The sequence below is a fragment of the Atractosteus spatula genome, chromosome 2 (genome assembly GCF_055471065.1).
Source record: "Atractosteus spatula isolate fAtrSpa1 chromosome 2, fAtrSpa1.hap1, whole genome shotgun sequence".
NCBI lineage: Eukaryota > Metazoa > Chordata > Actinopteri > Semionotiformes > Lepisosteidae > Atractosteus > Atractosteus spatula.
Genome location: NC_142707.1, coordinates 37,312,622 through 37,328,259, shown reverse-complemented (window position 1 = coordinate 37,328,259; position 15,638 = coordinate 37,312,622).

Here is a 15,638-nt window from a genome sequence, read left to right as displayed (position 1 = left end):
TTTCCAACATTATTTTCCAAATTCTTTGTTTACAAAAAAAAAACAATTAAAGTACATACAATTGCCCATAGAACTGTCCATGTGTTGCCTTTATTGTAGAAAAGTTATTACTTGGTTTTATATGAACTCACTCAATGAAAATAATTTGTTTATTACTGGTTTAAAATATTAAAATGTTCACTTACGATCTGAACTCCTTCAGGGAAATCATAAGAGAGAGATCACTCTCAGGCAACCTTATATTACTTGTGAATGAATAGAGAAAAGTTTCTAAAAAATCTTAACTGTAAAACGTCTCCTCTGAAAAACTCTGAAATCATAAGTCTATGTAAAAACATCAGATTGGCTGTCAAATTACACATAACGTCTTATCTTCATTGGAAAGGAATTAAAACCTTTGATTTCAAAATATAAGTACAAAACTAGCAATTATGCAGATAAGGAGCTGTCAGGATTAATTGTCTTCTGTGTTTATGCAAACTTTGGAACTGTCCACTACCTGAAGCACATATGTATTTGTTGTAATTTGCTGTTTACAGCAAATTATAGCTTATAAAACACAGAACATATGATTTTGTTCATTTTAATTTTGAGAAAGAAATATCTCTATACACATTCAAAATAACTTGAAATTTCAAGATGGAAAATATGAATAGCAAATGTTTTAAGATGAAAATGTGGAAACTTTGCTCTTGTGAGAGAACGTACTCATGTCATTTTCTCTCAAACTGTAAAATAATACTTCATTTAAAAGATTTTGTCTTTTGACATAAGAAAATGTCTGAATTTGTTAGTACTTTAAAAATGTTTTTAATTTTATGGAATTTAAGATTCCATAAAATTACATTAAAAGTATAATATTAAAAAGAAAGGCTGACTACAATCCTTTTCTTTATGCATTAAAATTGTTGTTTTAAATAAATTTGGAGGCTTAATACAAAGGAGGCACTATAATCAGCAATTCTGTTTAGTACTGCAAGTGCTAAACTGTTTCCAAATACTGTGTCATGCAGTTTCATTACCTCCTACCTAATTTGCAATGTCCAAATATGTTGAAATGGTAGATATCCCAAAAACTATAAGATCGCTGTTCTTGAATGTAAAAAAACAGTTTTTTTTTGATTACCGAGATTTCAACAGACACAATTCTGGAAATCAAAAGTATAAAAGTTTTCAGTGTTAAGATGCAAGACTTGTGGTGTAATAGGATTCATAACTGTTAAAGAAGGCACTAGGCCTGGGAACATCCTTGAGAAATGGCAATGAATCGCTATAAAGTGTAGCGGCGAGGCTTAATAATAAGGCAGAATTAAGTGTTTCTGAGCTTCCCAAATGAGGCCCCATTTCTCTGTTCATCTCTGTGGTGCAGCCACAGAGAGACCATTAGTGCAGGGTGATTTAAGGTCCTAGGACAGGTCCCAAAGGGGGATGCACTTAGCTAAGTCTGGCTATCATGATCAATGGTCATCCATTGGACCCTATCTGTCTAGGGAGTGCCAGATGGACATCTGGACTGCATTCCTAAGTGTCAGGAGTAAGTGACTCATATCTCACCGTGATAAACCAATCAGGGACTGGTAGGGCCGAGTAACCCACGTGGGACTCTGATGCCCATGGAACTTTCAGCCAATCAGCGAGCTGAAGTTCCTCCAGGTAAAAACAGGCAACACAGAGAGCCTGAAAGATTCGGGAGATTCAGTAAGATTCAGGGAGAATTCTGTGGACTGTTCTAAAGGGAATTCAAAGGAGAATTCCAGGGCAGGACGGCCGAGGAGCAGAAGGCTCCCAAGGGCAGGACATTCTCGCAGTGCTCCTCCTGACCATCCTGAGACTCAGCCCGGACAACCACGGAACGGCCAGTGTGTCCGAGTGCCAGAACTTTCCTTTGTTCTAAGAGTCTAGAGTGGAGGTTGCCAGAGAGTAACCAGCAGCAGGCCTCGTGAACAGGTCAGAACTGTGGACAGCTGAATCACTATTCAGAACTAGCGCTTCATCAGGAACGAACCGGTCCTCTTCCTGACTTGCTGGGACTCACAGTCATCTTTTCTCCTGTGCACAAACTTTGCTAGTTAAAGCCAACACTAACTAGCCGGTCAGTGAGCATCAGCAGCGCACCGTCGCAAGCCGCACAGCACAGCCTGGCACGGAGCCAGAGAGCGCGGATTGGACAGCAACAGCCTGCAACTGTTTCTTTGTGCCCGCAGGAGATCTGAATCCCCAGAGATTGGATGAGTATTCAACTTCAATGCATTACAGCTCGAGAATTCAATTGTTATCCCAACCAGTTGATATCAATTTAATTCCTAAGAGTTATGTACTTGTTTTGAGTATCTAATGTAGAAGTTATAACCAAGTTCATTTACGAAACGGTCTTAATGAATGATATACTGAACGTATGTCCTCTTGATATGTGTAACACTTCGTAACTGATTGAATATATACCTTTTGTATTCTGATAACCCTCTCGATAAGATCTGTTAGGTTTATATGCATATTCTATGTATTAATAAATGTATCCTCGTGTATTAGTACCTGTGTGTGTGCGTTGTTTGAGTTATGTCGCATGGTTGGATTCTAAAGCCATCAAAAGAATCAACTTTGTGATTTACTGCTACAATTAATAATTGTCTCAGTAAATGCCCAAACCCTACAGAACTGGTGCCTTCAGAGAGCCTTACATTTACATATTTGGCGTCCCTGAGCCGGTTTTCTTACAAAAGCATGAAATTTATGACACAGTTTAATGTATACTGTTGATGACAGGTTTCATTAAGGTTAGGTTTCAAATGCAAGAAGATAAAACTGACTTTAAATCAGTTTTACCTCCATTTTTTTTCTCCAAAATATGCAAACAAATATGTTCATTTATAGAGCTATAAACATGAAAATACACGAAGAACGTCCAGAACTACCTGGGGATTTGTGCAAACACTAGCCTAATGAATTTGAAGAAACGACTGCAGTTTGTCGACACAAACCAATCAATTATGTACTCATTGTTGTTACTGTTATACAGTAGGTCTAACACTACCCAGAGCATATCAAACATGGAGGTGGTTGCACAGAACAATATTTTATATATCCATCATTTTAGAAAACAATCTTCTATACCATTTTCCTTAAGTATTGTTTTCATTTTAAATCACTGAAAATGATTTAAATCCAAATAAAAAAACTAAAATAGTTCCCTACTTCTGAAATCAAACTTTCGTCTTAATTTAGCCTTCATGCAAGACCAAGTTGTCAGGGACTACAGAACTCTCAAAAATATGTTTCATATGGCCACTGTAGAAACATTTGTAAGAGAAAGGTAGAGCCCATCTGCAGATTTTTTTTCTGCAGAAAAGAAAAAACATGCCATCTGAGAACTTATTTCAGTGTTGAAACCAGCAGATTTTTTTAAAGCAAATTCCTTCCTTGAAGCACCCTACAAGTGGTTTCCTTTAAAAACAAATCTTTGCACACCAAAAGCCCTGTGCAAATGGGATTTTTTGGCTTATAGAAATATATAAATTTAACAACAAAAGAAAACAGGGCTACAAAACTAATTTGTGTTTCTACATGTGTTTATAATTAAATTCAGCAGATTAGCTACAAAAGCAGACACATAAAAACAGCAAAGAAAGCTGTGAAACAAAATGGCCTGTTATAATGAGGTCACCTTAATGTGCAGATATTTCCATTTCCATGACTCCTGAAGCTTTGCTCAAGTGCATGCAAGCATCTTAAATAAAAACATAATGCAATTTGACAGTCCCACTGTGACTCTAAGTATATAACAAACATACTGGCCTCATAACACCCCACAAAAATATATATTTTTTAAATAATTCATAGACCTATGGACTTCTACGAAAGTAAGGACATAACAATACAGTACACACTGCCACTATGGAACATTTCCAATTTACTACAATACAGATACAGACAACTCAAAGTACTAAGTTTAAAGAATTAGTATACAAATAAGCTTTAGTGTATGTAAAGTATAGTTACTTAAATAACTGATATTCTAGAATTAAGAATTCAACAAGAAATGAGCCATTTGTGCAACAGCATTTAAAGGATATTTAGCACCTCGACTCCAGCAGAACAGAGAGTACATGAGGGCAGACACATCAGTATCAATTATTTTGCATGAAGAATTAATTGGTAGTGTATGGTCAGCATGTAATGAATGTCTCTTGTAACACTGATACAAACTGTTCAATAAATCATTGCACTAGTTTAGTTATTTCTTCCAGTTCTAGATCTGAGAGGCCTCAATTAAAGTCCAGCTGTGAATTCTCATTAGCTAAGTGCATAACGACGAAAGAGAGAAAGAAAAGTGCAACAGAACTCAGAGATATAACCATGTACAGTATTCACATAATACTGTCAGAAAAGGTATACAGGGTGGCCCAATACATTGATACATTTCTGTTCTAATCGTTGTACGCAGAGATGTATACTTAGGTAATTCAAGTAAAATACAATTTTGATTTGCTTTTTTAAAAAAGCAGAAATGCACTGAAATGCACTGTATAGCTTAAAAAATATTTTTAAAATGTCTAAAAAAATATGATAATAGAAAAACAAAATATAGTGTTTTTCTGAGTGCAATTGCATTCCCTAATGTGTTATTTTCATCTTTAGCTATAATACTGAAATTCACATTAATGTTTCAGGATATTCTGGAAACACACCTGTGCCACGGTAATTCTAAAAACCCCATTCCTAATCTATATTTTCACATGTGTAGTGTGACTGGGTGGCAAAAAAAGATGAAGAAGCAATGATGTCAACTGGACAGCTGTTCCACGAAGTATTATATACTGTAGTGGAAAATTCATAAAACAACATCAGCTCCTTAACATAGTTACTAGTTCTTGAAAGGCAATACACAATAAGTAAAAGTAGCTAGCATTTGTCATTTTTTTGGAAGACTGGCTTGGCTTCCAAAGATCACCTGATCTGTCCATGTGATTTTTCCCAACTAATATTGCAGGTTAATTGACACACTGTTGTAGAAACAAGGCAGCACTCAACAAAGACTTTAGTCAATTTCCCTTCAGTGTTTTCAGAGTTTTTTGTGATATCTGAATTTACACTTACAGAATGTGATGGTAAAGATGGATTGAGAGGTGGTCATACTGTACTGTTTTTGCATGAATTTCCAGTGTGAAAAAATAATTTACATATCTGAACTTATTTTTTTTAAGAACAGCAGGAGGAAATACATGTAAATACAATTTACATTCTTTTTAGTCTGGCACTATGTGCCCAAGCTCCATTACAAAGATATCTGGATGCAGTACATCTGCAAATGATTTCTAAACCTAAACATGCACCTGTCACTTCAGAGGTGAAATAATTTTGCTCCTCAGAAAAATGACCAAATGGATCATAAGTCAAGACCTTGATATCACTATCTGTTCAGCAGTTCAACAAACATTACAGAAACCAAAGAAAGGCATTGTACAGTGCATCTAGGTTTGTAGAGTCAGTACTATTTTGCTAATATTTTTTTTCATTAAACATATAATTTTAATGACAAAAACCCAGGGTACCAGCACTGCCAGGCAGCAATGCTAACTACTGCACCACCCTGCCACCCATCAGTATTTATGACATAATAATTTTTAAACATATCTAACTACTAAACAACATGAAATTAGATGAGAGCATTTTTTTGTCTAAATTAATCAACTGTATTTTTTTCAGATACGTTGTCTTATAAATATTTCTTTCCATTTAGTGTTGTTTAATACTGGTGACTGTAACTCTATTCCTCAAGGACAAGAGTCTTACAAATTTTACAAGTACATTTCAATTAGCAACTGATAAAGACCTGTAAGACAGGAATGAAAACCAGAGAAACAAATACCAGACTGTGACACCATACATCAGACTGTCTACATGCCCAAGAATGGTCATTACAAATATCAATGAGCATTAGCATACAAAACTGCTATGCAAGGATCGACAGCCAAATTAGAGAGAATACCTAATGAACACTACTTCACGTTTCCTGTCAGTACTGACACAATTCAGGAATCATTTGTTCCTTTCCTACTTATCACTCTCCTTGAAACATAAAACACTTATTAAAACAGTCATACCCCTATTTAGAAAATCTATTAAGTTATTACAATATAACAAGACTTTTCATTTTTATACCTCTTTTGCCTAAAACAATCAATAATTTTCCTTAGTATTCCACTTTTTATTCAATCAGTTTTAAAAAGCATACAAAACTAATTTCTGTTGCACATTCTTATGCCCATTAACCCTTCATTTCCCTTTCATAAATTAAACATTTTAGAGATGCAGATTGTATTCTTACCCCTAAGCATTACAGTCAATACACTTTCTTATAAATTAACCTCTTTATTATAAGATGTAAATAAATTACTTATAGAAAGAAGAAAGAAAATGTTAGAACTCACATCCTCTTTTTAAACTCATTACCAGTTACTCATTATTATTACAAGTATGAAATGACTAAAATTGGGACAACACTTGTCCAAGGACACCATGTCAGTCTAGCAGTGTCAACTCACAGCTAAAGTAGGTCCAATGTTAAAACATTGTTTTTTACTTTATACTTTTCAGAATGGAATTAACCTCTGCACATTTCTTCACGTACAGGAATATAGATAAAGTTCATATCTCACGGTTCATATCTCCACAATCCCTCCCTCATTACCCCACTGATTTTAATAATACTGAAATAATGCTATGGTTAAGTGAAATAAGTACAAGAAAAGTAACATCAACCAATTTTTTAAAACTGGTAGTGCTTAGTAAGGGACAAGAGACATTCTAAACCTTCTGTTTGCTACTGGGCTCATTGTCAAACACTGGCCTGCTATTTGTGGAGTCATAATTCAGTCTTAAATCGTGAGTACATGTATATGTCAGAGTCATCTACCAAAAAACAATTTTCCTAAACTAGCATTTGCTTTGCCTCTTGGCGAAAAAGTGACTCCTGTAAGCACCCACAGGCATGCAGTGACATTACTGAAAGATGTGTCACTACCCCATCAGTGCTCATTCCTCATCTGAAAGGAACTTTGGGGCTTGCAGCATGTCAAAGGACAAATAATTGTAATTGGTGGAAAGGCACAAGAACAACATCTACCTATCCCCATTTTTACTGAGCAGTTGTGCCCTATGTGGGTCACTGCAGTTAGCCACAGCACTTGTAAGAAAGTTGTAAGTGTAGTGTGCTCTCACGAGGCACCAGTTCTGTAGGGGTTTGGGCATTTACTGGGACAATTATTAATTGTAGCAGTAAATCACAAAATGATTCTTTTAATGGCTTTAGAATCCAACCTTACGATATAACTCAAACAACGCACACACACAGGTATTAATACACAAGAATACATTTATTAATACATACAATATGCATGTAAACCTAACAGATCTTATTGTGAGGGTTTTCAGAATACAAAAGGTATATATTCAGTCAGTTACGAAGAGTTACACATATCAAGAGGACATACGTTCGGTATATCATTCATTTAGACCGTTTCGTAATTGAACTTGGTTACAATTTCTACATTAGATACTCAAAACAAGTACATAACTCTTAGGAATTAAATTGATATCAACTGGTTGGGATAACAATTGAATTCTCGAGCAGTAATGCAGTGAAGTTGAATACTCATCCAATCTCTGGGGATTCAGATCTCCTGCGGGCACAAAGAAGCAGTTGCAGGCTTGGTGCTGTCCAATCCGTGCTCTCTGGCTCCGTGCCAGGCTGTGCTGTGTGGCTTGCGACGGTGCACTGCTGATGCTCTCTGAAGACCGGCTAGTTAGTTTTGACTGAAACTAGCAAGAGTTTGTGCACAGGAGAAAAGATGATTGTGGGTCCCAGCAGGTCAGGAAGAGGACCGGTTCGTTCCTGATGAAGCGCTAGTTCTGAATACTGATTCAGCTGTCCACAGTTCCGACCTGTTCACAAGGCTTGCTGCTGATGCTAACCTCGGGTGGATCCTCTGGTTACTCGTGGCAACCTCCGCTTTCGACTCTTAGAACAAAGCAAAGTTCTGGCACTCGGACACACTGGCCATTCCATGGTGGTCCGGGGTGAGTCTCAGGATGGTCAGGAGGCGCGCTGCGAGAATGTCCTGCCCTTGGGAGCCTTTCTGCTCCTGGGCCGTCCTGGCCTGGAATTGTCTCGCACCCCTGGAATTCTCCTTAGAATTCTCTTTAGAATTGTCTCTAGAATAGTCTCCTCAGGCTCTCTGTGTTGCCTGTTTTTACCTGGAGGAACTTCAGCTCATTCATTGGCTGAAAGTTTCATGGGCATCAGAGACCCACGTGGGTTACTCGGCCCTACCAGTCCCTGATTGGTTGATCAAGGTGAGATATGAGTCACTTACTCCTGACACCTAGGAATGCAGTCCAGATGTCCATCTGGGACTCCCTAGACAGATAGGCGCCAATGGATCACCATTGATCATGATAGCCAGGCTTAGCTAAGTGCATCCCCATTTGGGAGCTGTCCCTTATCAAAAGAAAACATCTTTAAATCAGCCTGCATGAATAGCTTCTCTGTGGCTGCACCACAGAGATGAAGAGAGAGATGGGGCCTCATTTAGGAAAGCACAGCAACACTTAATTCTGTCTTATTAACAAGCATTGCCGCTACATAAGCAACCAACAGACAATTCCAAAATAGGTGGTATAAAATACAAGTAATAGGTTTATTCCATGCTGAAAAAAAGAAGAAAGACATCTGACAAAAAATAAGAACCCAGGACACCTTTTAAATGGAAACACCCCAACATTATACTAGTTTGTTCACTAAATTTAGCACAGGACTAATATGTTTGAGCATTTTATCACACAGCTCTAAAATATGGAAATACTTTATCACAAAGGTAAAGTTTGTGAACATGTCTCATTCCCATTGTACTCAATATTTATGTAGATCTGATGGACACTATAATATGAAACACTGTTTATTTTAAATTTTCTACAAAAAAGGCATTAAAAAAGTTATAGTACGATCAAAAGTCAAAAGTACCGATCATAAACTTTTACTATACTACTAAATCCATAATGCCCTGAAAGCACATTACTCTTAAACTTCATATGCAGTTAATGAAAAAATATGGCATGTCAAGATTATGATTTACAAACTGCTGAAACAGTGCTATAAATCACGATCATAAAGAGAATTATTAAGAAATGCTGCCAAAAAGGAAGGTGGAAATAAATTGATAGTCATTTTATTTTAATAGTTTTAATTTTTCAACTAAGAAAAAAAACTAAGGTAAAGCATGCACTGATCTGTTGCACACAGTGCATCCAATGTACACATTTATAGTTGCATCTAAAATGCAAATACTATTTATTTCAGTACTATTCATAGTACTATAAATACTTTTCATTTCAATATTAACATTGAAATGAATATACTGTAGCAGTTGTCATTTCCCCACTGGATATTTGGGACACACTGGGGCTGGGGTGACTTGTCTAGTCCAGTGGGGATTGAGAGTAACTGAGGGTGGAACTGCACATTGCCATGGTAACAAGGGATGCAGACTGGCAGGCTAAAAGCAGTGAGCAGTACAGTATTTCATGCCAGAATTACCAGACAACTAAACAGAAACAATCAGTCCTGCATTTTCTTCAGAGTTTATCAGTTCATATCAGGATTAGCCCTCTTTGTAATAGTTAAAAGCATTAAAAATGAGTTCTCTGCACACAGTGAGTTTTATGTCTCATTAACCTTGGGGTATAATATATAACATTATTGTGAATAAAGGGAACGCAATGCAATGTTTTACTTTGGGCTGACATTCTCTTTATTAATTAAATTATCTCAATTTAAATAAGTCTGACCTTTATTTCTGGATATCTGTGACATTCGTATACTCATGCACTGTCCTACTAGAATATTGTCTCTTATATTAAATGTGGTGAAATACAGTATACTCCTTAAGGATATAAAAAACAAAGTTTGTTAGAGATATCCTGTATCAAATTTAATACTTTAAATCTCCACATGCCTCTCGAGGAAGAAAAGATTATTCTTTATCATTAACATTCTTATGTGGTACTGTTTTGGATTTACCCTTACTGACTAAATGTATATTCAATTAGGGTCAGAATAAAAGATTTATGTTGTAACTAATTAATTACTGGTTTCACCTCCTCCTGAAGTCAGATAAATGCTTTAAAGTTGTTTTCTTTTGGTTATTGCAGTAAATAGTTTTATTTAAGATACCCTTACAGTATATGTTTTCATGCTTTTTATGTTCACAATGTTGTTTATTAAGCAAAAAATGACATATTTCATATAATTTCATAATTGAAAGAAAATGTCACTGATGTAATGTCAATGATGATGTTTTTACACATCTTTTTACAAAAGTACTGTTCCTTTTAGAATACAATCAAATGTACAATTAGAATTTGATTAGAATCAATTAGAAATTTAAAGAATTACAGTCGTGAGAAAAAGTTTGTGAACACTTAGGAATTATATGGATTTCTACATGAATGGCTCCTAAAATGTGATCTGATCTTCATCTACGTCATAATAATAAATAAAGACAGTCTTATTTAACAAACAACATTTTACATTTCCGTATCTTTATTGAACAAATGGTTTAAACAATCAAGGTCATTGATGGAAAAAGTATGTGAACCCTTATATTTAGTAACTAGTGGAACCTCCTTTATTGGCAGTAACCTCTACCAAATGGTCTATGTAGCTGCTGATCAGACCTGCGCAGCGGTTAGGAGGTATTTTGGCCCATTCCTCTATACAAAACTGTTTCAGTTCATGTATATTTTTGGGACATCTTGCTTGAACTGCCTGCTTCAGATCACACCACAACATTTCAATAGGATTGAGGTCAGGGCTCTGACTTGGCCATTCTAAAATACGGAACTTGTTCTGTTTGAGCCACTCTGTTGTACTCCTGTGCTTTGGAACATTGTCATGTTGCGTGACGCAACTTCTTTTGAGTTTTAGATCATAGACATTCTGCTGTAGAATGTCCTGATACAACTTGGAATTCATTGGTTCCTCAATGATTGCAAGCCATCCAGGCCCTGAGGCAGCAAAGCAGCCCTATATCATTATACTCCCTCCACTATGCTTCACAGCTGGGATGAGGTTTTGGTGTTGGTATGCAGTGTTTTGTCTTCTCTAGTCTTATGAGCTTCAACAACTCTTCTTCTGAGGTCCTCTGGCCATATTGCACTTCAACAGAACTCTGTTGTGAAGAGCAGGTAACCAAATTGTGTGTTTTTTTATATCAGGGCAGGTCAAACCCACACCTGAATTGATTGGAACAGCTGACTCACTGATTGGAATACCTGACTCCAATTACATACTTTTACATACATTTTCCATCGATGACCTCGATTGTTTAAACCATTTGTTCAATAAAGACATGACAATGTAAAATGTTGTGTGTGTTGTTTGTTGAATATTATTTTATTATTATGACTTAAATGAAGATCAGATCATATTTTAGGAGCCATTCATGCAGAAATTCAGATAATACTAAAGGAATCACAAACTTTTTTCCATATTTTGATGCATACATCATAGGCCTGTATACAGAAAAATCACTTAAGAATGGTTTCAAATGAGAAGAGACATTTGGCTCATTGAGCTTTAGTTATCTAGCAGTTAACTGATCCAATTATCTTGTCCAGCCTTTTCTTGCAACAATTGCAGTAATAGTAAACAGAAGATTTACATTATTAAATTATTATTACATTTGTTTTTGGACAATAGTCCTTCTATTTAGATAGAAACGCTACAATGGAGCATTAAACTTGTTTGAACCATTCTGAGAATGACAATGTGATGATGTCAAACAAAATGAACATTCCAAGAGGTTCCAGTTCCCAGTTTGTTTAAAGAACATTTTAATCTACAACACTGAATTAATTCACAGTTAGTCGGGTTTCCAGTAGTATGATTATTGATACAGGGCTTCAACATTCACTCTCGTGTTGTAACTGTAGAAGCAGGGAAATGAAATAAAAAGTTTAAATTAACAAGATGAAGTACAAAACAAAGCCCTTCAGTCCTAGGGCATGAAGGCAACCACGTCTTCAATGGTAGAAGAGATGGAAGATGTACCAACAGAAATGACACAACAGATGTTCTGCTTCATAATAACTATAGCAGAATGACACCTCAAATGCCTTTGGATCAAAGCTGCTTTATGTCAAAATATGTATGGAAGTCATTTTAATGGTCTCTCCGAGACAAAAGATGTCACAAACATGCTCCTCACATTCCCAGTACATTTTGAATTCATGGAAGACAAACATCCTTGACCGCAAAGGATATCAAATGAAATTGGATATTCTACCATATTCAGTAGCAGAATTAATATTTGAATAATATTCTACTGATGTGCAAGGTGACTGGAATTTAAAATGTCGTTTTCCAAAAATGATTCAACTAATTGGAGAAATTTAGTTTCTCCAATATTAAGTTAATTGTTTTTTAAGGCAGATTGATCTTATTTAGTAAACTACTCTTTTAGATGTACATGTAACGGTAAGGTTGATACTGTCTGGTGATTAGGAGCCTCTGACCTCTGTGTAAATATATTTGCAGGTGGTACATCTTGGTCTGTTATAAGAAAAAGTCTCTTAAAATTAAATCTTTAATATTTAAAATAATTCTAAGAAAAAAATAATCTCACAGTGAGACAACTATTGTTTAGGCTGCCATTTCTGTATATCCGTCTCTTCTCTTCTTGCTTTAGGGAAAGGGTACTTTTGTATTACTTGACAGAATAACTGAGGACCAGAGCAATGTGGTTGTCTATTTCTTAGTTTCTTGTTGTATAAAGCATTCTGTCCATGGCCGATACCGTAGATCTAGCTATTGAATGATCTCCTGTTAAAACCCACCATTAATCCCTGCATGCTAATACTGTGCAGTTATAATTAAGTTTTTTTTATCTGCTTGAAACAAAGTATCCATATTATAGCAAAGTCGGCAGAAAATACCTGTGAATTATGGATATACATACTGTTATGACTGGAAGGGGTATCAGTTTGAGTTTCAGGAAGGTTAGCAATGTTTATATTTCCCAGATGAATTACTCAGAAGGCTTAGAACAAAGTGTGTTGTCTGGTGGCATTTACCTACTGTAGCTGCCTGATGCTAGGTGGCAAGTGAAAAAAAAGTTCCAAATTATTTACTCCTGTTAAACATCTTCATGGTAAATCATTAGGTTTACCTATTAAAGAGTAAACATTAATATTCATATTAAAGAATAAACAGTCAACAGTGATGACTTTTTTTTCCTTTGGGTGTGTAAAAGCATCCTCCATAGAAATGGACCACAGGATAAACACAGTGAATGCGAGAAGGGAAATGAGGGAGGCAGCTAAACATCTAAACAAAGAAGAGAAGATTGAAGAAGGAACATCAAACATCATTCGCTTCCTCCAAAGCTTAAGGCATTGGAGAGATTCCCATTCATATTGGTCTTAAAATCAGAAATCAGGGTAGGTAATCTGAGCACTATTATAATAAAGCGCCTCCAGTCTTAACTTATTTTAAGAAATTCTGTTTTCTTTTAAATCCTCAAGCTAAATACATTCTCTCTGATTTTAGTGTTCATAGTCAGAACAGGGAAACTGGCTCCCATTAACTTGCAGGCATAAGTGTCTTTGAGAGGGAGATTTAGTCCTGGGTAAAATCCACTTTTCTTGGGATGCAGGTGTTCTCTCTTTGGCCTATTTAAACAGTGATGGCTTTTTTCCTTAGTGTGTGTTAAAGCATCCTCCACAAGAATAGATACAGCATAAAAATTGTTGCTTTTGTTTTGTTATTATTAATAAATATTTGCCTAAATTAGACCTGATTTACAGTATTTATCATTAGAGCTGTACCAGATAAAAAAGAAAACAAGTGTTTTGTACTGTATAGCTGAATGTTTTTTCTGTCCCGCATTAACTAGCTTGATTTCCCATTTGCTATGTTTGATATTTTTATATTTACAGTATACTGTATCTGGAAATATATGAAAAGGGAGGTCATAAGACAGCTCTATGTCTGGTAGTGTTGTGTTTGGATGAAAAGATATTCAGTACTAATCTATGGCCATAATGATCTGCAGCAGCTGTTCTAAACTATTACTACAGTACAACCTAGATCTGTCTTTGTGCTAATTTTCCAGTATTGTACAGTATCTCCAAAAAGGGTAATAAAAATGTTTTAGTCTTGTATGAAACCACAAGGGAAACCAAACAGGAATGTAGTTTATTTACAGTCTTAGCTGTTTAGGTCTAGCCTCATGTCTATACATGTTTAACTAAGGGATTCACATACATTTTAATATATTCTGTATAAATATAAAGACATTAAAAAGATAAACATTTATTGAATATATTTAAGATGAAACTTGACTTGAAATATGCTAAAAGTAAATATCAAATCTGTTCCCATGTCAGCTGTAACAATCCCAGATGTGACTGTGTGTGGGTAGAAAAGGGGTTAGGTGTCTTTTGTGGAATGTTTATGTCATTACAGCAACAGTTTGATAGGTCAAGCTTGACAAGCCCCTCTAATCATTTTATCCTGCTGCTGAAAACTGCATATTGGAAGTCACAGCTGTCTTTCCAGGGACTGCTTTCAGATTGTTTTGTCAGTATTGATATACATGTATGTACTACGTATCACAGTAGCCTAAACAAATAGGCATGCATCTACTGTCATGGTTGTAATGCATTTTCCTGTTTGTGTGTTGTTGTAATGTGATCAGGCATTTGTATATGAAAGACTTAGCATTTCATGTTCTTATGATACCATAAATGACCTCGGTTTTTTAAAGTGTTTTTCAACGTACTATACAGTATAAAGTTTGGGTATGTGTCTATAACTATCAAAAATAATAAAAAAAAAATCTGATGCTGTTAACTTTTATTTAAAGATCTACAGATTTTTTGTTTATAGAAAGCATTTTAATTATAGTGACAGATTAATTTCAAATCAAACAAAATTTAAAAAAATCTATATTTTTCTCTTCTAGAAATAAAATAATGTGGGGAGCTTACAGGTTCATCATTTCCCAAATGGCAAAAAGTTATAAAAGTTTTAATAACAGTGTAGGAACATAATTCATCAGTTTTGATTTAATAATTATATATAATATAGTGCCTTGCAAACGCTTTTAGACGTTTCACATGGTGTTCCTTTTTGCAAAATTACAAAATGATGTATACACTTTTTCACACTTAATATTTTATTCAAAATTAAGTGCTCAAACTGAAGACTTCTGGGAAAGTTTAGAATTCAAAATTTTAAAATTATCTTAATGAGCCACATAAGTAGTTAAGTGGCCTCTGTGTACAGTATGTGTGATACAAGTGGCTTTCATGGTTTCAGAATACAAAAACGTGTCTCTGTGAGGTTCCTGGTCAGGGAGAGAATTTAAAACAAAGACACAATCATGAAGACTTTGAAGTAAGTTGGAGATTCATTAAGTCATTGTAAAGTACCAACCAGGGCAAGTGTACAAAATCACTGAAGTCTCTGAATATTTTTTTAACACTGTCTACTCAATCATCAAGAAATGGAAGGTGCCTCTTATCATCAAAACACTGGCCGCCCCTCCAAACTGAACATCTGGACAAGGAGGAAGCTGCTG